Consider the following 20,593-nt stretch of genomic DNA (forward strand, 5'->3'; position numbering starts at 1 on the left):
CTCCCCTTTCTCCTCTACCCACCCATCCGCACTGCAGCCCCAACCCTAAGCCATACCCCTGCCCAAAGCTCTCCTACCAGAGAGACCAGTTGGTGCCTATCAAGGAGAACGCACCCAGCTGCCTGCCGATGCCTGCCGACCCACCTGTGGCCGCGGGCAGGCTATAAGGAGCAGAGCTGGGGTGAGCTCCCTTCCCCAGCTGGGGTTCGCCTGCTCGTGCCATAGCCTGTGGAAGCCAGGGCAGCACCACCCTTCCTGCGGGACTGCCGAGAGCTAGGGAAACACCGTCTTGCTGTTTGCTCCATGCGGGTTGTGAAGGTGTTGTGCCAGTACCCCCAAGGGAAGCGGGTTCCAAACGTCTTGAGCTTCTCTGCAGTCTGTTTGTGCGCGTTTGCCATCTGCTTCCTAGCAAGATAAACTGTCAGCAAGATGGACCCCTGGCTTTGAGGAACAGGGCAGAGCTGCTTCATCTGAGCACCCGCCTTAGGAAAGCAGTGTACATTGACTTTATATTTACTGAAGTGTTTGCTCTGTTTGTGAAACTCTTATGTACAGCCTGGGCTCTGCTAAACCTACCTTCTTACCTGTATATACGTGTTTATAGTCACCTTTATACGCCAGGAGTCAATCCTTCAGTACATGGCTTTAGTGCTGCTGACACAACTTCTATTAATTGAGCGCCTGGCAGTTGTTCAGCAAAGTAGATATCTAATAACAGTGTTTAGATTAGGACGAAGAGCTTTGCTTATAGCGGATGCTAGCAGTACTGTGGGTTTGAGGCTTACGTGTGGATTTACGTGTTTTTAAACACGTAGCAAAAATGGCAACAAAAGTAAGCGGATATAGCCTTTGTTACTTGTTGTTGCATGGACAACTTAAATTGCTACGGCCCGCAGTAAAGCGCTGTGGTCTCCAAGTCACTTTGGAATAAGGCCCATGTGGCGGGAGGACTGGTAAACTGTGCTGCGGTGTTTTTGTTGTTCTTTTTTCCCTGTGGCTGGGGAAAATTGCTAATCTTTCCTCTTCAAGCCTAGCTTGCTGGCAGCAGCTCGTGCACCCCTGCCTGAGCTAGAGCTCGGTCTGCAGCTGAGCGGCTCCACGCAGCGACACGGCCCCGGGCTGGTCACAAAGCCTGCTGAAGGAGCCAAGTAGACGGCACCGAGCTGCTGGCAGCTGTGGTGGCCCTGCTCCCTGCCGCTGCCCGACATAGCGGGGAGCCAGTCGGGACGCGGACGTCGGCGCCGCAGCATCTACCTCGCCAGCGCAGGCATGCGATTCCTGCTGGAATATGCTGAGCTGGCCCCAGCCACGATGGGAAACGAACAAAAATTTGGCACGATGCCAGAACGTTTTTCTTCTGTCTTCACCTGTGAGCACTCGTGCCCGCACGCCGCCTGGCTGCGGGACGGGTGCTGCAGCACTGAGACCAGCGCCTGGCTTGCCACCTGGTTCAGAGGCGCGTGTCGCCGAATGCGCCACAAGCGGGCTGCTAGGCGTCGAAATCATGCGGGCAGCGCGTATCCCTGAACTCCTGTGCCGTATCCGGAGCGGTGCTCGCTTGCCAAACTGCAGGAGCACGTGGTGGGATAAAGATAAGGGAGACAGGATGGCAGTCGGCGGTCAGTACGCGCAGGAGGCGGGAGACGGCGTTTGCTTGTCCGGGGCTGTGGCTGATGCTGGCGGAGGGAGGGAGCGGGCGATCACATTCTGAGAAGGGAAAGCTGTATTCGTCAAGTGTCTTTCTCCTTATTATCTGATCCGCTTTTTAAAAATTGTTTGTGACCCAAAAACCACGAGATGAGAACGAAAGCCAGTAACTGTGAGATAAAAAAAAAATCTGTAAACTCTCTAAGCTGCTGAGCATCCTCTTCTAGTCCTTACTACGTGTATTACATCCCTGTTTGCTCGACACATAAAAGCACTTTCCTCTCTTATCTCCTGTTCTTCCTTTTAGCAGTAGCAGGATTCTTGTCAAGTGTCTTCTTCGGAAATTTTCTGGTTTTGCTTTCTTTCCATGCCTTTATCAGTTGCTTCCAATGAGTACATTTGCTGCAAAGATTATTTTTTATTTTCTGAAAATGTCTCCACAATCCACATCAGCCTGTCATGTGCATAACGCTGTCACAGATGTCATGATGCTACCATCGGGTTTATGTACACGGAGAAAATTATTTTAATGGGGCTATGCTGGTACAGTGATGTTAGCATGTTGATAAATGTTCCCATACAGGCGCTATTTTCCTAGAATCAGAGCTTTATTTCTCTAGGCCAGTTTGCTCAGAAATGGCTTAAGAAGAATGAGAAAATAAATTTTAGAGGTACTTCCGATGGGAAACTTTACCAGCATAGCTAATATTGGGGACTTCAGCAGGGAATAAGCTGTCTGTGTCTCTCGCTACCTGTTCCTCACTGTTTGAAACGAAGCTCAGACCCTGGCACACCCAATGTGAGCACGCAGCTCCTTGGTTTTGAGAAATGCAGTGCCAGGGAGCAGCAAGAGCTGGCTGCTACGCTCGGCAAAGGGGGCCAAGGATGCTGGCCGTGCTCTCGCCCCGAGGGATGCAGTCCTGTGGCAGCGAGCGAGGTGAGCGTGTGGGCCTGCCGGCAGCGACCGGGGCCAGCCGTGACCTGGTGGTCAGCAGGGAGGCCCTCAGTGACGGAGCAGGACTGAGGCAGAGTTGGGCAGTCAAATCCGTGGGTCAGAATCGGCAAAGCAGATGGCTGGGCACAAAAATACCTGCAATGTGGCTGAGGTAAGGCCAAGGATGAGCACCTGACCTTAACAGTGGGCTGGAGAGGACGTTTTCCATGGCAGTTTTCTTAGACACACATCAAAATTAATCCTGATGACTCTAGTGGCAAGCAAAGCACTCAGTCTTTGGTCTTTCCATGACAATGGAACAGATGTGGCAGGATGGGTATTGCTCCACGTGGGAAATGCTGACAAGTTGGAGTGTAAATAGAAGAGATTTTCTCTTTGGGCATTTTCCCACCATATCTCCATCCTTCAAGGGCCTTCTGTTGTTTCTTATTCTTATCTCCTGGCTGCAGTTGAATACACTTCAGCTGGGCTTGCTAACTGAAGGGAAAAGCTGGGGATGTGTGAGCTCATACTGGGCAGCAGCATGAGGGAGGGGGAAAGGCGAGCCGGGGATGGTCTTGGGCAGCGCTGAACCGCAAGCTCCCTCTGCTCGGAGCTATGCGGTGATGCACGGCAGCTGTAGATCCAGCCTGCTCCCTGCCCAGCTGGCAGAACGCAGCAAAACAAACAAAGGAACCAGACAGCACAAATGAATCCGACCCCAAAAGATAAAATTAGCTGGCATTAGCGTATTCCTAGGAGCTCGAGAAAGCCTCGCAGTAGTACTCTCTCTGCGTTTCTTTCCTGCTTGTGCCTGAATGCCTCCATGCGAGAAACCAAGCGCTTTCTCGGAAAAACATCAAGTTTTAACTGAAGACCACACACCAGCAATATTTCATCTTGGAGGGAGGTCTGAATGTTGTGGTTGTTTTGAAGTCTTACACTGACTCTTATGCATGTGGGAGGAAAGGGATTGTGGAAAACAGACTTGACAATCCACGCAGTGTGAACCCACAGAGCAACGTGAGCAGCGGTAACTGCGCGGGGATTCACACAGCCCGCCCGGGGTGGGAAAGGGTTCCTTCAGTGTGCCTCCCGCAGCTTAGCATGGTTTTCCTTTCCAAGTCCAGTAACCTAGACCTGGTGCTAAAGGCTTTGCACTGGGTGTATCTGGGGAGGAGCTGGCAGCGGAGGGGTTTGGAGGCTGCTGAGACGGGGCCGGGGCTGCCCCGTGGCACGGCAGATGGCTGTGACCACCCTTCCCACCAACGCTTGTGCTGTCACGCCAGTAGTTATTGTCGATATGCACCAGATGTTTCTATTATTTTGTGTCTTGCAGAGAAGACCTTTAGGTCAGGAAAGGAAGGAGGGAAGGAAAGGTGGGCAATATTTTCCCACCTTGATTCTTATTCTAAGTCATCACTGTCTTTCCCAAGTGAAGAGCAAGGCAGTTCAGGAAATCCCACGCCGCAGCGACAAGTTCTGTCCAAAAACCACGCAGCCACTTCAATACTGGGTTAAAGACTTCGAAAAGGCTGCATAGCCATGTCCACCATATGGAAACATTCACTTTATCTCCCTAACTCTTCCTGAGACTGTGCCGTGACGCACTCCTGACCAGCCCATACCGGGCCTCAAGCTCCAGTTTCTTTCCAGTGGCTGCTGCAGGTTTTCGGCTCCCCCTTTCCTGGCACTGTAAGGGTTACCTGTGCCGAGGTCATAACAGTGCCCCGTGAAGTCACCTTGCAGAACTGAGGTTTTTGGGTCACGCCGTGCCAGATGTCCTGCTGGACTGAGAGCTCCAGCCATCTAAATACAAGGAAGTGACGTGATCTGGGGTTTATTCATGACTCCCTACCATCCCTGGTGGCATTTCTTGCAGCGAGGCAAACAGCATGTCTTAAGCCTCCTAATCCTGATCAAAAATGTCATATGGACAAAGTTTCACATTTAAAATGAAGTTTAAACTCTTCATTGTAGCTCTTCACTGCACTTCTTTTTGACTTTCAGGGTGGTAGTTTTTTGTTTGGGGTTTTGTTTTTTTTCCCCCACCGTGACTACGTACATGCTTATCTGCAACAGACAGGCTGTTAATTTAAAAAATACTTCATGGTGTAATTGTCTAACACTGCAGCACGGTACAGCACGGCTGTGCAGAACACCGATTAAGGCTCACTATAGATTAAACAAACATGCTTCCCAGCGCGCTCTGAAGGACTTATGGAAAACAAGGCTGCTTGCTTTCATAGCAGGGACACCAGAAAATGTGTGAGAGTCATTTTACTGTGAAAGACCAAGCCAAAAGGGATTCTAAATGTTGTGCTAAAACCTATATAAAATGTAAATTCCTGCTGCTTGGTGATCCTGGCAGCTCTGCGCTTTGATATGTAGTCAGCGTGGGTCTGAGGAGCCAGCTGGCTTTGCAAGCCACCTGTGTGAGAAAAGAGCTGTTGGGCCCGAGGTAGGACACAGGTAACACGTGTGCCTGTTGCTTGGATGTTACAGTTGGGGGTCAGCATTGCTCTGTCCACAAATGAAATACCCACATGAGACCCTGTTTCTACATAATGTCTTTTTACTCTCTCAGCACGTCCAATCTTCGTCAGATTGGTCTGGCTTCTACTGTCTTGCTAACTGGTACTTTCGTAGTGTTTCCTACCTTTGAAATCTCAAGTCAAAGCTTTTATCTAAAAAGATAAAATCATTGCTTTTTTCAAAATGTGACTCCAGTGCAAACTGTGAAATCCTTTTTGCCTGAGACTTCTCCTGTTCCTTTCAGAAGGTTGGTATTAAAGTGAATGCTGAATGCTCTTGCAATTGATTAGCACATCCAAGAAAGAGAGTTGTTCCGAACGTTAAGATCTATCACTGCAGTGTCATTAGACTCCAATTTTTGTAGCAGTTGTGAGTGGAGTTTGGCTTGTAAAGAGAGCTAGAAATAGATGAGACATCTGGCTGGCATCTCAGGGCGGCCTGCAAACCTTGCAGGCAGAGAGGGACCCCGGCCACTGCAGCAGCTGGCTCCGGCAGCAGCGGGCAAGCCGCAGGAAATGAGCCGCTGAGATTTAAGATGGGGAGAAAGATACTGCTAAGCAAGATGACTTTTAATATCCGAAAGCAGGGCTGACATCAAGCATTGGCTCATGCTGGTGAAGAAATCATGCTTGTATAACTTCTAGAAAGTTAATACTGGAGCCAAAATGTTGCTTGAACTCACTCTAACAGAGAAGTTCTAACACTTTCTAAATATCAGATATTGGAGCATACAGTTTTGCTGATTTTAGACTTTATTAGCTTTTGGGGACTGCGAGAGTCATGCAGGTGGCTGAAGTAGAAAAACATGATTAAAAACAGCATCTTAAATTTCTTGCAATCTTCTCCCAATTTAAGGAGAAAAAAGGAGCTGGTATTTATCCGAATAGGAGCTGACTTTTCATTAGAAATAAGGCTTAATCCCCTACTCAGAAAACTCAAGGTTAAAGATATCAAATTTGGGGGGATATAGGAAAAGTCCCAAAGCATTACAAATGGTGAGCTGAGATGGCTCTGAAAGGTTTAGGAAACTTTAGGCTTTTCTTTTAAAGAACAGAACATTAAACAAAATTTCCTGGATTTTTTTTCCTGCCTTGCTGGAACAAAGAGGATTTATTTTATTAAAGAAAATCTCCATACCCCTGTGGTTTAATAAGACACCTAAAACACATAACTGACCGTCCTGTTCCACAAACATATGAGATCACAGCTCAGTCAGAGGAGGTATACTGCACTTCTAAGCGCTGAGGGCAGCAACAAGCTTCAGGCACCCTCCAGCCGCCGTTCACAACGGGTTGCTGAATGCACACACTGAGGAAAAGCTCTGTGCCTGAAACACATCGACCTGTGAGAGTCCTCTGCAAGATACTTATTGCTGTCCTAGGAGTGGCTAGCTAAAACGCAGGACAACCCATTTATCAATGAAAAATTGCAGATGAAGAAATATGTTGCATTTAACAATATGGTACTTCTCCATTGAGGCTTGCGGTGTGACTGTTCAGCAATGAGCTGATGTGATACATTTGGAGCAAAACACTCAAAATAAAGGAAGAGGAATTATTTACTGCAACTGTGGTAGACCCTTCCTCTGTATAGCATCAATGATTAATATCCTTGCCAGGGTCATCAAAACAATCCTTCAGGACATGAGTGGAAACAGCAGAATTTTCTGAAGCATCATCTCAGGCGCGGCACTATGGGAACACCTCGAGGCATTTAATAACCGGATTTTTGCTGTGGGCTTTTTTCTTCCTTTCATGGAAGATTCGCAGGTTAGATTGATGCAACTTGTGAACTGTTCAAAAGCAACACTCTGTCAGCACCTGATGAACATCAGTGGACTACCTGCTATACTCAGGGACTAAAAGTACGTGGTACTTCCAAATTAACAAATGAGATGGGCTTTAGAAGCTTTTGTCTAGCACTGGAATGTCTCTTTTGGCTACATGTAATGAAAATGAGTAGCCTTTACCCAAAATGGAACTTTTTAAATACTAATTAAGTAGCTAAATAAATTTCCATTTACATGTCAGAGCTCTGTAACCAAACTGCGAAACCTAATCAAGCTTTTTTTTTTTTGTGGAGAAAGCAGGAGGTATTTGTTCCCATATGTACAGTTCAAACCCTCTGTGACAGTATCCCGCTTGAATAAATAATATTGAATCAGAGAAAGCGCAGGAGGAAGTTAGATAATGGCATAGGTAATGCTCCCGAGGAAAAAAGCTTCAAAAAGCTTACTGTTTGAAATGGAGCTCCCTGTCTGGTTCAGTCTGGGGTGGGATGGTTTATTCATACCAAGCTTATTCTTGGGGAAAAAATATGGAAGATGTGAAACTACTAGTTTCCAAAACTCAAAACAAGAGGGAGTTCATCTAGAAGGGGCTGCTTGTGCATCGGCACTGGGTGTTGGCAGAGCTTCACGACCCCCGAACAGCAGCAGATCAGCCTGCTTCTTCCAATGCACACAGGCAGCTAACCGGGCAGCTGTGTGAAGAGGGATTAAAGGTTACATCAACAACATATTTATTAATTTTTATTGATTTTTTTATCCTTTTTTCTGTATGCTTTGCAACCATAGATTGAAGAATAAAGCTTTGAAGGTGATGTTTGAATTATTTCAGCTAGCTTGCCCTTCAAAGACCGCTGCAGTGAATGGATTTATGGGTGTCGGATTAAACTAGGTCTCTTCTGAAGACAGAGGACTGGGACTATTGGCCAGAAACAGTTCCAAAATGGTGAAGTTGCACGGTCCTGTCCAGATGGGTGGAGGTGGAGCCCCATCAAAGGGGTACACTCAAACGGATTTTAAGAGGCTGTGAAGTTGGCTCTGCCTCTGCCTGTGAAAAACGTATGGTTTGTGGAAGAGATGCTAGGTGTCTTTTTTATCTGAGTGGCACTTTTCCCAAAAAAAGATTGCTTTGACTGCAGAAGCTTTTGCAGTGAGCATACATTCCTGTGAGACTGAAAAATACCTTGCAGCTGCAATTCTGCAAGAGCCAGAGAAGGGACAGTGAAGAAAGACTCATTAAAGCCCTTTATTTAGATGGTGAATTAGAGGAAAAGGAGATAGTGCGGGGATATCTGAAGTTTCACTGTCTACTCCTGTCCATGATTGTTCTTTCCTCAGTGAATTTTAACTCATCTGTGACTTTGGGTGCCCTTCCTTTGTGCCTTCATAAAATGGCTTCAGGAGAGATGTTAGGTAGCTAAGAAATGCTGCAGCTCGAGACAGGTGCTGGCTGTAACTTCACATCAGCTGACTCACAATCTACCCTACTAAAATCTTTATTAGAGTGTTGCTTTCTTAACAAGAAAATAAAATTGACACTGTTTTATTATCCTGAGATAGCAGCATTACTGTTACGTCCTTCTGAATAGTGCTATGATTTTAATACAGCCCTTGAGAAATACTGCATTGTATCTCAGAAGCTTGTATGGCTAATGTGTGGGAGGCTTCACACGCAAGCTGCTCCACAAAAAGGCAAAGAACCCAAAACTGAAGAACAATTTGAAAACATGAACATTGTATCTGCCTGCCTGCAGATGAAGGAGGGAGAAGAGTGCCTGGAGAAGAGACAGATAACGACAAAGAAGGATGTTCTGGATTTGGGTTGACTTCTACCTCTGCCTGAAAAGTCACGGTACTCATCACCCTTCAGTAACGCTGGGCTAAGCTATACTGCTGTTATTGTAGCTGGATGGGAAACCATTTTCAGCTGTACAAAGTATTTTTACTACAAGAAAGTACCATTTATGATGGTTGTCCTAAAACTCCTAAGCACAGCTAGGCTTGAACCATGGAAGCGATATGCAGTTCCCTTCTCAGGTAATGAAAGACTCGCCTGATTTTAAGCTGGTGAAGTTGAAGGCATCTGCTCAGCACAGCTGAGCAGAAAAGAACAGCTCTGTTTTCAAGACTCGGTGTTACTTCGCTTTTGGACCGAACGTGGCTGCTCTAGCACAGCCCGCGGTAACCATGAGCTGAGGAGCTGGCACAGGCAGCGGAGCCTCCAGGCCCACGTTGCAGTCGGCAGACAGGCTTGGAAGGGGATGTCTCCCCTCCCGGCTATGGCGAGCTGCGCTTCGCCCCTCTCTGAATCGCAACCTCCACCCCGAGCTGGAGGAGGCTGCCTGCTGGCTGTGCTGCTGCTGGAAGCAATCCCTACTCTGATGAGACAGCATTTTCATGGGAAGATTTTGGTGCACCAAGTAGGGGGGGAATATCAAGAAGTTAACCTTAAAGAACACAAACCCCAGCCGAACATGCCAGAAAACAGACCAGAGTCCAGTGAAACGCCTGGACAGCAGGAGACGCTCTGCCATTAACCTTGCCTTCAGCTCGGATGCTGCCAGCCCTTTATCAGCTCTCCGTGCCCCTCTCCTCCAGCCTGCTTTCACATGTCAGTGACCTCCCGTGCAAGCGCAGGCTGGCTCAGATAAGTTATGTTAGCACTTACTTATATATCTCCCCTGCTCTAGTTCTGTGCTTTATTAAAGAAGTGTTCTACTTGGTTATTCCTCACTCCACAGACACAGAAGCTGAGGGAAAAAATTGTGGAAAAAGTGCCAAGACGTCCTGGAGCTGTCCAGAGCAAAATTAAAAATGAATCTATGGTGCTAGCATATCCTCTGGTCGAAACAAAATGATGGTTGAAAACAACATGTTTTATTCAGTGTTGTATTTCAAAGTGTATTTTAAAATCTCTTTTACGAATATTCCTATAAAAGACTAACACAGCACTTGAGCATTCTGCATACACTGTCACTTCATCAAGAATTACAAATCAAATACCGAGCCAGCAGAAAAAGCAGGAATCCAATCCTGTACAGTGAACTTACACTGGCTCCTCAGCTTTGCAGGTGTCGGAGGGTCAAAGCCAGCTTCTCTTTTCCATGTGCTTTTGTCTTTGAAGCAGAAGCGCCGGTGTGAGGTGTGCCAGCCTCCGCAGGACACCTGGCCGTTCTCGCTAGTGTCCCTGGCACAGGCACAAGAGGTGTCCGAACAAACAATTTGGTTTAAAAGGTATGCTGAAACTTTGAAGGTAGCCATTAGCATGTCAAATAATACCCACTTAGTGCCTGGTTATAAAATCATATAATTAGGTTTTAAGATAACCGTAAGTACCTATCTGTGTACCAGTCAGTATTTGTGTTTGGCAGCTGTGGCATTAGCATTTGTAACTGCTACCTATGAGGATTTCTGGTGCCTGTTTCAGTTCTTTGTATGAAATTATTCTTGCATGGCGTTTGTAATTGTTCCTGTCAGGAAAATGGAAACCTTGCACATATTCAGTAATGTGCCTTGGAGAGCACGTAACCTTGGAGATCTGTGTAATGTGCCTTCGGATAATGGAAATTCTGCAGATAGTTCCTGAAGTACTGCTTTCTTCCTCATGAAAACTGAATTCTTTCCAGAGGTAATGTTTGCCCTTGGCAAAACAAATTTTGATACAATAATATTTATAAACAGCGTAGGAAGCAAGAAATCCTTCACATCTGTCAAACGTCCCAGTACCAAACTTTCTGCTTTTCACGCATGCAGCAGGCTGCACTGAACAGGAGAAGCCCTGAGTGATAAGCATTGCAGAAAATGAAGCCAAATGTGATCTTTTATTGTTTATATTTGCATATGAAAATCGATTTCTCTCTCTGGAATTGCAGTCTCCCATCTCATTCTGCCCCTTTCAGATTTGTAATGGAGCAAAATGTACATTTAAAAACAAACTAAGGAAGAATTTTCCTTGTTGGACTATTTTCAAAGGCTCTACCAATTTCAGGCCTACTCATCAAGTCATCTGTCTTTCTATCGAGCTCAAACAGCAGCTTCGTTTTCACTTCTGACAGCTTCATGGAAGTGTCATCATGAAGAACCAGTGCAGAAACCAGCTCTGTTCTCTTAGTGTTTGCAAACGAAGTTTGCAAAAAACAATCAATAAATAAAAAAACGGAGGTGGTATTTTCTAGATGATTGACTTGGCTGCTTTGTGAATAAAAGATGTCAGCTGTTATATCACGTATGTGCTTTTTGCCCAGAACTTTTCATACGTGAGTCGCTGCATAGACAGATCGTGTCGTTCTAGCCCTAAAAAGCAGCGGGTAGGGCCCCTCCATCGCTGAGGTACGCAGCCAGCTTTACTCGCCGCTGCTCACCTGCATCTCCCCTCCTTCCTTCCTTCTGCCTCCGTTCAGCTCTCCTCCAGACATCGCAGCATGCCCGGATTCAGGGACGTGCTGCCTGGAAAGGAGTGACAGCAACCACAAAGCTCGCTCAGCCACCTCCGAAGTTTCCTGCTAGGAAGGCAGCCTACCCCGTGGCAGTGCTGTCTTTGAAACAGATAAATCAATGGTCCCTCTCCTCCCGACAGCGAAGCGCCAGTGCCCTCCTTTCGACCCGTAGCCCAACCAGTCCATACCAGTCATGAGGTTTAAGAAAGCCCCTACCCAAAGTGCCTAGCACATAGTGTAAAACTGAATTAATGGGAATTCGGTCTTTCTAACTAAACACTGCATTTGCCAGCCTTGGAAATAGCTCTTAAAAATGTATTATTTGTGTTTGTGTTTGAGAGCGCGTGATCTTGGCGAGCCCAGGGAGCTGCAGGCTTTGCCGGCAGCTCAGCCCCCGCCGCGCTGCGTTCCCAGATGTTGGAGCAGGGCTGTCCTTCTGCCCCAGCGCGGAGCACCTCGGTGCGGAGCCCAGCTAAGGCGTGTCATTGCTTTATGTGTACGTGTGATTTCATGTACATGTTCCAACGAGTAGGACTTTTACCACACAAATTCACTTTGTAGTCTTGATGGTTACCAATGTGTGAATGAAAGAGAATTATGTTTATAATAATAATAATACATTTTATGAAACTGTTTGAAATGTTAGTGAATATGTAATCCATCTCCACAGGTACAGCAAGCCAAATGATTTTCTTGACCTTAAAATAATTATTAATAGATGGGGTCAAAGAAAGATATTCAGTATGACGTTATTAAAACACTTTATCACAACGCATTTTATACAAAAGTTGACAAAACCCTGAAAGAACAGGATTTTTAATAAAACTTAGTAGGAATGTTAGTTTCTACTCATATACCCTAACGTTATTTTCAAAATTCCTCTAAGTTTCAAAGCGAGTTATCTCAAAAGCAGGAGTACGATACCCCTTTAGGCTACAGAGATCAGTCAAGATGAAAACAACCCCGAGGTACCTTTAACCCGTTAGACTATATCAGCCCAGTTACTATCATGCAATTCAACTTTATTTCTTGTGCATGATTTGTCTCCATGGAAAGAAATGACAAAACATCAAAAAGTGGGGAAATGACGAAGTTTCTTCTTACTGAAATTTTTGTTTGAGGGCTCTGACTCATGCCGGTGAGAATCCACGTCTCTGCGCTCGAGCTCTTTACTGAAAGCAGACGGAAGGGCTCCCGCTGGTGCAGCGGTGCTGCTGCAGGATGATGTGCCTTCGCCAGCCTTTCTTCCTTCCAGGACGTCTGCTCAGGGCACCCCTGTGCTAACAAAGGCTCCAGGCACTGCTTTCTGCAGACCGGATTTTGAAGGTGAGGGCATATGTCCGTTGGAACCCTGAAGAAATCAAATTTTCTTTCAGCAAAGGTCTGTTCCAAAAGCCCCTGAGATCAGTAGGAACTCTTCAGTTTGATTCCACAAACTGTGGAGCCACACAAAAAGGTTTCAGTCAAGGCAGCCCAGATTGCAAAACTGCATTTCTCAAAAATAATTGTGCTGCGCATTGCTTGGCGCTTTTCTGAAGACAGTGTTGTTGGGTTTTTTTAGAAGAAATGAACCCCTCTTTCAAGAATTGTGCACAAACAGATAAATAGCAAGAAATACGGCAGAATTTTGACAACATAATGCCTCAGTGCAGCTTAGTGCTAGCAACATTCGTCCTGAGCAAGCTACTCATTATCATGTCATCTTATAAAAAAAAAAAAAAAAAAGCCCATGAAATCAGACAGTGATGTTAAAGATGAGGCAGCGACTGAGAAAGGACAGTGAGGAGACAGAATAGGGCAGGGCATCGTCTCTGCGCACCCAGGGAGTTAAAAGCATTTTCATAAATTAAGAACAAATAATATAGTAGAATCTGACACGTACTCCTAGTGGAATGATCTAAATTAATTTTGTTACCGATCCATTGAAGACATTAGGCTGATCTTCACCACCCTCGCAACAGGTTTGTCTGCACGTTTGTGGCTTGGCAGGGAATTTTCGAGTCGGAGGGATCTCAGTTTTCCCAGGTAGGGCGGGGGGGATTGCAGACCAGTGCTGCAGCACGCTCAGGGACTGCAGTCTGCTGCTCAGCTGTGTTAGATTAACAGCTTGTCTACTCAGCAGTCCCTTACTGGTGAGTGCCAAAGGTACCAGAAATGGACTTTTGCAAAAATTTCCTTAAATATATTTAATTAAGAAAATAGCAGATGTTTGAAACTGAAGCTGCCACAAATCCAAAACTACTCGCATTGGCTAAAACCATTCAAGCCACTTTCAATAAATACTTCATCAATCATAAAAACCCAGTGTGCAAGCTAATTTTGTTGGCTGCATGAATTTTCTCATGTGTTCTCTTGGTTTTTTTAATGGATTCAATTATTATGGTTATTTTTTGCTGGTTCTCTGATCATTATTTTTCAAGCAGTCTCTACAGTGAACATTTAGTTGTGTGAGTAGCTTCCTAAATCCCTACATATGAAATACCTGTGTTAAATGTGTTCCTAATAAGCACTTCAATAATTGCTTTTAATTTTCAAAAGAAAAATTATTTGGAAATACATCTTGTTATGTTAGCTGGTAACCCTAGGCAACCATGTATTGCAAACATATCTGACTGAGGGGAATGATCCCCAAAAGCTTGCAGGTCATCAGCAGTGTGGATGGGAACGAAAAGATGATAGATACGTCAATGGAAGTGAAATTTGAGCTGTACCGCGTCATCCAATGCTGCAAAATTTGTCTGGTCTTTTCAGTGTACCCACCAAACCTTCTCAAAAACCTCCTAAACCTTCAGGGTTAGGCCAGCAGTTTGTACGTTTGTTATTAACGAGATGATGAGTATTAAAACGATACTGCATTCAGCTAATTCAGAAGGACCTGAGAGAGATGGTACCGTCGGTGAACGTGGGTGTTTCAGTTTGCTTATGCCTTGAAATCTGTTCTTGGTTTGCAAGCCTGTAGGAATCTGTCTCTGAAGCATGTAGTGCTTTTCGACATCGCAGGATTCTGCTGAAGGAAAACAAGTATCAGCACAATTTTCAGCCCAGAGAGCTTAGTCACAAGGTTCAGTGCCTGTTGTGGAGCAGTCCTGGTGCTAAACCACCTGCTGCCGTCTGCAAGCGTTCACCTGCCAAAGCTCTTCTGAGCTGAGTTTGAGAAAGAGGGGTTAGCTGCTCATCCTCCATTTCTTTGAGCAGATTCACCAAAAGGAAGCCCCGGCAGAGAGCATCTGGGCTAGTGCCTACTGTCCCCTGACAGCCAGATTCAGGTGACACATGTCAGAGTCTGGGGTTATCTCGTGCAGCTACGGCACGCTGCTGAGCAAACCGTGCTGCTGGCAATCAGGCAAAGCAGAGCATACCTTTGAAGGCTAGCTGGTTGTCCCTGGTCAGAATAAACATGAGTAATAACACTCTGAGTTGGCACATATTAAATTTTCATCTGTATTTTAGGTCAAGCTCTGAAACTGTTGTATTTTGGAATGTCTCTACGTTACGCGGGGGAACTGTATCAACCGATTCAGTGTTACTGAGCAACTCCATTACAGCGTATCTGACTATGTTTCCTCATCTCAAAGCATCTTCTGAATGCTTACTAAAAGTTAGGTGCTGTATTTCCTACTTCCCGGGTTTCTTGGGGTTTTTTTGGGGAGGGGGGTGAGGATCACCTCAAACGTGGCAGTAGGGCTGCTTTCTATTGTCTGTCTTTGTAACGGCATGCTTTAAGAATATTGCTGAAATAGGTGCTGGTCAGGTACTTCATAAAAGTATGGTAGATTCCCAAAATGAAGCTTAATTAGAAACTAGAAGAGAATCTGATGCTTTAAAAGGACTGCGAGCAGAGTGTGAGCTAATCTGTTCTACCAGTCTACCTGTCACTTGAAGCTGAGCGTATGTGGACGTCTCCAACCCTGTTCAAAAGTCTTGTGCTCTAGCTATCCACTCCCTAATGCGAAGAATGTAGCTGCTTACTGTTTATTGATTCGGGATGGACTTTGCAGGCTTGAAGCACTCACTGCCAGAAAATGAGCGCACGCGAGTAAGCAGCAAGCTCAACTTATAAAACAGAATCTTAATGTAGAGGGGACGAGCACAAGATTAGCTCAAGCACTGTTTCCAACCACCTGGCTTCAATCGCCTCCTCCTCGGGTGCAGGCGCAGCGTGTCCTACAGCCACCGTTGGGGCAGGTACCTGCACGATGCGCCCACCCTGGCGGTCTCTGTTCCCAGCGGCGGGGGGGGGGGGGTCTTCCACCACCTTCATTTCTCGCTCCTTGGAAAAGTCCCTGCTTGCTGGCTGGGAAAGGCCCCCCACGAGTGCCCTGGACATGCAAGGACGAGGTCCACGCACCCCGCCATGGGGCTACAGCCAGTCTGAGCCACGGCAGCTTGTAAGTGCTTGAAGTCATTCAGGGGATGAGTTCCGCTTGATAATTGGATGCATAATGCAAACTGCGGTCATCTGTAACGTGAATTCTGAAAAAAAGTGCTCCCCAACCAAGCTGTTTGTCATTCTACTAAGATAAAGCAGGTTCTAAAAATTACGTGCAGTGAGGCCCGAACGTCCTCCTTTTTCCACGTACCAAGCTTTAATGAATTTCATTATTCTTTTTTAATTTACATGCTCTTGCAGAATAAAGGTCCCCAAATCATTAACTAATTTGATATGTCTGAAGTACCAATTCAATTCTCCGGTCCCTTGAGAATCTTAGCCATCTTGTTCAAACACCTCTTAACTTAGTTTCATAATTAGATACACCTTGATTGATGGTTTTTTGTATAGCACTTGCAGAGGGAAGGAAATCAACCTAATTGTTATCACAATTTATCAGGTTTAAGATTAAAAGTCTTAACCAAATCACTGATTTCCAAGAGGAAACAAAGACTTGCTCTGATGCAGGGGAAGGTAAGGAAGGTCTTTCAGGTAATGACTCCAACAATGAATTACTTTGGGAGGGAGCGACTGATATGGCAATTACCATGGCAGTAATTTCCATGCTACCTGCACTTTGGGTAGATATTTATATGAAAACAGGGACATCTAGGTTTTTTTATTCTTAATACCTAAATCATTCCAAACAGAGAGTTGATGCTGAATTAAATGTTGGAAATAAATGATTAGGTAGACTTGGAACAAAAGGTAAAAGTCCTTTTTTCTAAAAGAAACCCTTTCCTTTTGGAAGAACTCCTAGCAGAACCTATTTTTAATTTAAAAAGGGAGTAATTTTGAAAGCCGTGTGGAGTCCCAGACTTTCATATCTGCTCACATCATTGAGCAGTCCTCGCTCAGTCCGAGCTTGTGGCAGGCAGCAGCTCAGGATCAGGCACCAAGTCCAAGCGAACACGCCTTGTTGGCTGTTATTTAATGGTTGAGCTGTGGGTTACAATGTGCTATTGTAACGGGCTGAAGTCTCACTATGAGCAGAAGTAAGAATAATTCACACCTGAGGCACAACGCAGACAGGAACTGCTTCCACTAGTATAAGCAAACCTGTCTCAAAACCTCCGTTGTTACTGAAGAAACTTGTCTGCAGCCGTAGACATGAGAAATGGTTGCATCGCTGTGGAACATGAACTACTTTAGGACTGAAATAATGACAACAACCATGTTTTGGGGGCAGAATCAGTGCTGCAGAGTGCATAAACTTAATTACCTTATTGTTTATGCAACTGAATAAGAGCTTGAGGGTTAGGCCTTGTATTGTAATACAATTATGGAGAACTTGCAGAGATCTTCTGTTTCTGATGCTATTTATCTGCGCGACATGAACTCAGAGTACAGCAGTGAGCCACAGCATAGACAGGCAAACAGCTATACTCATGGATATGGATGGGCAGAGGGGTTTGAATGTACAAGTCTTTGAAATGGGTATTAGCAAATAAGAATTTTCTCAAAGTTTTGAGTGTTTTGGGGAATAAATCTTGTGTTGTAGTGTTCAATCAGCTGGAAAAATCATAAGCCATATATTTCATTATATTGTCATCTGCGTGAAAGCCTTAATGTTTGGGAATTATTCAGGGTATTAAAGGTGTCAATGGTTGTGGATTTACATTTTGTAGGTACTACTGAAGAAATTTAAGGACAGGGCCTGGGGAATTATGAAAAGACTAACTTCTTTTCAGCATCCTCTTTTTCTATTTCTTCTATCATGTTGGAAAGTTTTGGATACTTAACTTTGCGATCAGTAACGACTGGTCGTGGTGAACTGCAGCCTACGTATTTTGTTTGAGTTGTGGTTATGATGGAGATCACATCGTCGGAGTGGGAAACTGGAAATGCAAGCTCTCGTCTAATCGTTGTACGGTGGTAATCTTGGAGAAATCTGACTTTACTTAATTCTGGACACTTTTAGAAGCCCTTTTACTTTACTCATGTGCAGTTGACTACTGCAGTTGGTCCTTTGGTTTTGCTTGGTTTAGATTTTGGTGTGTTCTATGCCGATTTGCTTAAATATTTTTCCTTTTAAGAAAATACATTTGACTTCACAGGACGTTTAGAACAAAGCTCTGTGCAGTATTTATAGACGCGTCGTGTCAGCTACAGCCACACATCAGGCAAAATCTATGTTCGCTATTTTGGGATTCTGTATTAATGGTGGGGAGAAGGATGGGAACTGCGTAGAATTATGGCTTTTTGGACCAAAACAGGCCTCAGTTCTGGAATCTCAATTATAATGAATCGGTATTTCCAGCTAGTATCTATCAGCAGAAATTAAGCAAGCTGTTTACATGCAAATTCACGTTTGCTTTGGTAGGTAACTCTTGTCTCAGATGAACGCTCATAATACACTGATTGACATAAGTAATAAATCTGATAAGGGTTGTCATCAGCTAATACAGTAAGGTAAAGGAAATCCATAAGGGAAATCAAGAGGCTCTGAAGCCGACCCACCTTTATTGCTGTATTAATTTGCTTATTAATTGGCACAGAATGGATATTTGCTGAGTAGAAAAGTCATTGGCTGACAGAAAAAGGAGGATAGAAACTCAAGAGGGAACAGACAATACCTCACATCAGTTGATGGTTCGAAAAAGTATCCTTTGTAGACCTTTGTCAGTACACAGCTGAAGTGGGAAACTCTTGCCAAGCAAGGTCCAGTGGGACTGATTATTCAAAAGAAAGGAGTCTGTATGTGGAAGACCCAAACTAAAGACAAAAGCTGAGACTCATGAGCTGAGCATGAATACGTTGATTGCAGGTCTCCAATGTTCTCTAGTAACATTGAAAGCTACTGCTTTAACTTTTCTCACACAGCAACCATTAAAAAAGGACACTTTATTTAGCAATAATGTGAAATCTGCATTGCCACCACCTGTATCTCATGTTTTAAAAATCTTCTTGTTTCATGTATAACAAAACTCTGTGGAAAACATCTCCAGACAGAATCCAAGTCCAAACAACCACATGTACTAAGTACATGTATGAAGTTCTTGCGCTAGCAATACACGTCCTGAGGCTTTGAAATACGAGTTTCCAACTATGCGAAAGGATGCGAAGGGATCTCCATCTGTTATACCATGGAATATGACAACATAAACTCATTAATTGTTAGACATGCAAGGCAGCCTGTAACAAATAACCCCGCCATGGCAAAACAAGCAGAACAACACTAGAACTTCTACTGCATAGTCAGATACACATGAAAACTGACTCATATTTGAATGCCTATTAACCTACATATTCCATTTTTCTCTTATAACGATGCTCACGTGAGACCTTTCACTTGTCATAGTGTCACAGACCGGCATATATATTATACTTAAGTGTTAGAAATGCCATAAAGAACCATCTGTAACAGTTGTATGATATCCCTATCATACTCCACTGCAGCCTGGACAAAATTAATTTCTATTAATATAATTCAGCCAGTTTTTATTAATGAGGTCTATTGAGGGAGGATGTCTAAGCTATTGGACTGTGACTCAGATAATTTCCTAGTTTCTCCTGTGACCTTGGGCAAGTTGCTCCATTTCTCTGGCTGGCAATTTCTGAGACTCCAGAGATTTCGGAAGTACAGTAAAGCTGATTGATTGTTTTGGTTCATTGTCTAAAATGAAAAATCATACAATAGTAAGTTGTGGTTTAACCAAAAACAAATGGCTGACGAAACAGGAAAAACAAACAAAAAACTAGAGAAGAAATAGGTTCATCTCAAGAATGGATATTTGCTCCTGAAGTTCCTTTCTGGCTTTATCCTTTTTTATTACATCTGAAATTTTTGAAACAAATATTTGACTTCTATAAGAAGTAAGATATAATAAGAGTGTTTTCATTACTCATATTTTCTAGAGCAAACAATTTGACTTGAATAATCTAATTAGCTTTAACTTCAAATTTGGCTGCTTCCTGAATTGAAGTACTGTTTAAAAAAGATCCGTTTCATTGAGATGCTCTTATATAAAAATACTTTTATTACACTTTTCATCATTTTGAGTTTATAAGCTTCAGAGACAGTGGCTGTGACAGTGTGTGCATCTACAGCATTTACATAGCATGTTCTACATTTCTGGAGCCTTCACGGCATTTGTGTAATGAAAATAAATTTCTAAGGTCTTTTTGTCTTATGCTCACACTGAACTTGTGTCTCAGGTGACAGTGTAAGGAGGTGAAAGGGAAACAACTGACTGTTGGATAAGCTTGTAAATTGAGAAATAAAAATGCTGAAAGAAAACAACTACTTCTCTGGTCTCACTGTAAGCCAAATATGACTTTAGAAAACTTGGTTGCTTACTGTGACCTCGGCAGCAACAGCAGGACCAAGACAGACCTGTCCTGATTTTCACAGGTCCCCAGTCGCACCGAATCGGGTCTGCGGCTCCCACACGAGGCACCGCTTGCCCCAGCAACAGACCGGGTGCAGCGGACGCACCCGTCTGCAGGGGTTCAGCACGCACGCAGAGTCAGGGTCTCGCACTGCAAAAGCCATTAAACACCAGCCTTAGTTCTTGTCGTACGGTGAATGAGTCCTACGGCTGGGGCTCGGCAGCGGACACCCCTCCACTGCTGAGTCACCCGGCCGCAACAACCTGATCTGTCGGACCCTGGCACGCTCGCTTCTCCCAGATGATTCCAAAGTTTTATGCTGCAGAAAGACAGACAATGCCTGATCCAGTATAAAGTCAGGTGTGGCAGACAGGCAAAATCTGCTCCGGCATAAGATTTTCTCTACTGGTTCACAGAGTTCAAGAAATATTGCTAGTGAGTAAATAGAATTTTTGGCACATGACTGCAGTATTTTAAACCCTTCCTGGGAGCCC

The sequence above is a fragment of the Opisthocomus hoazin genome, chromosome 6, assembly GCF_030867145.1.
Source record: "Opisthocomus hoazin isolate bOpiHoa1 chromosome 6, bOpiHoa1.hap1, whole genome shotgun sequence".
Taxonomy (NCBI): Eukaryota; Metazoa; Chordata; class Aves; order Opisthocomiformes; family Opisthocomidae; genus Opisthocomus; species Opisthocomus hoazin.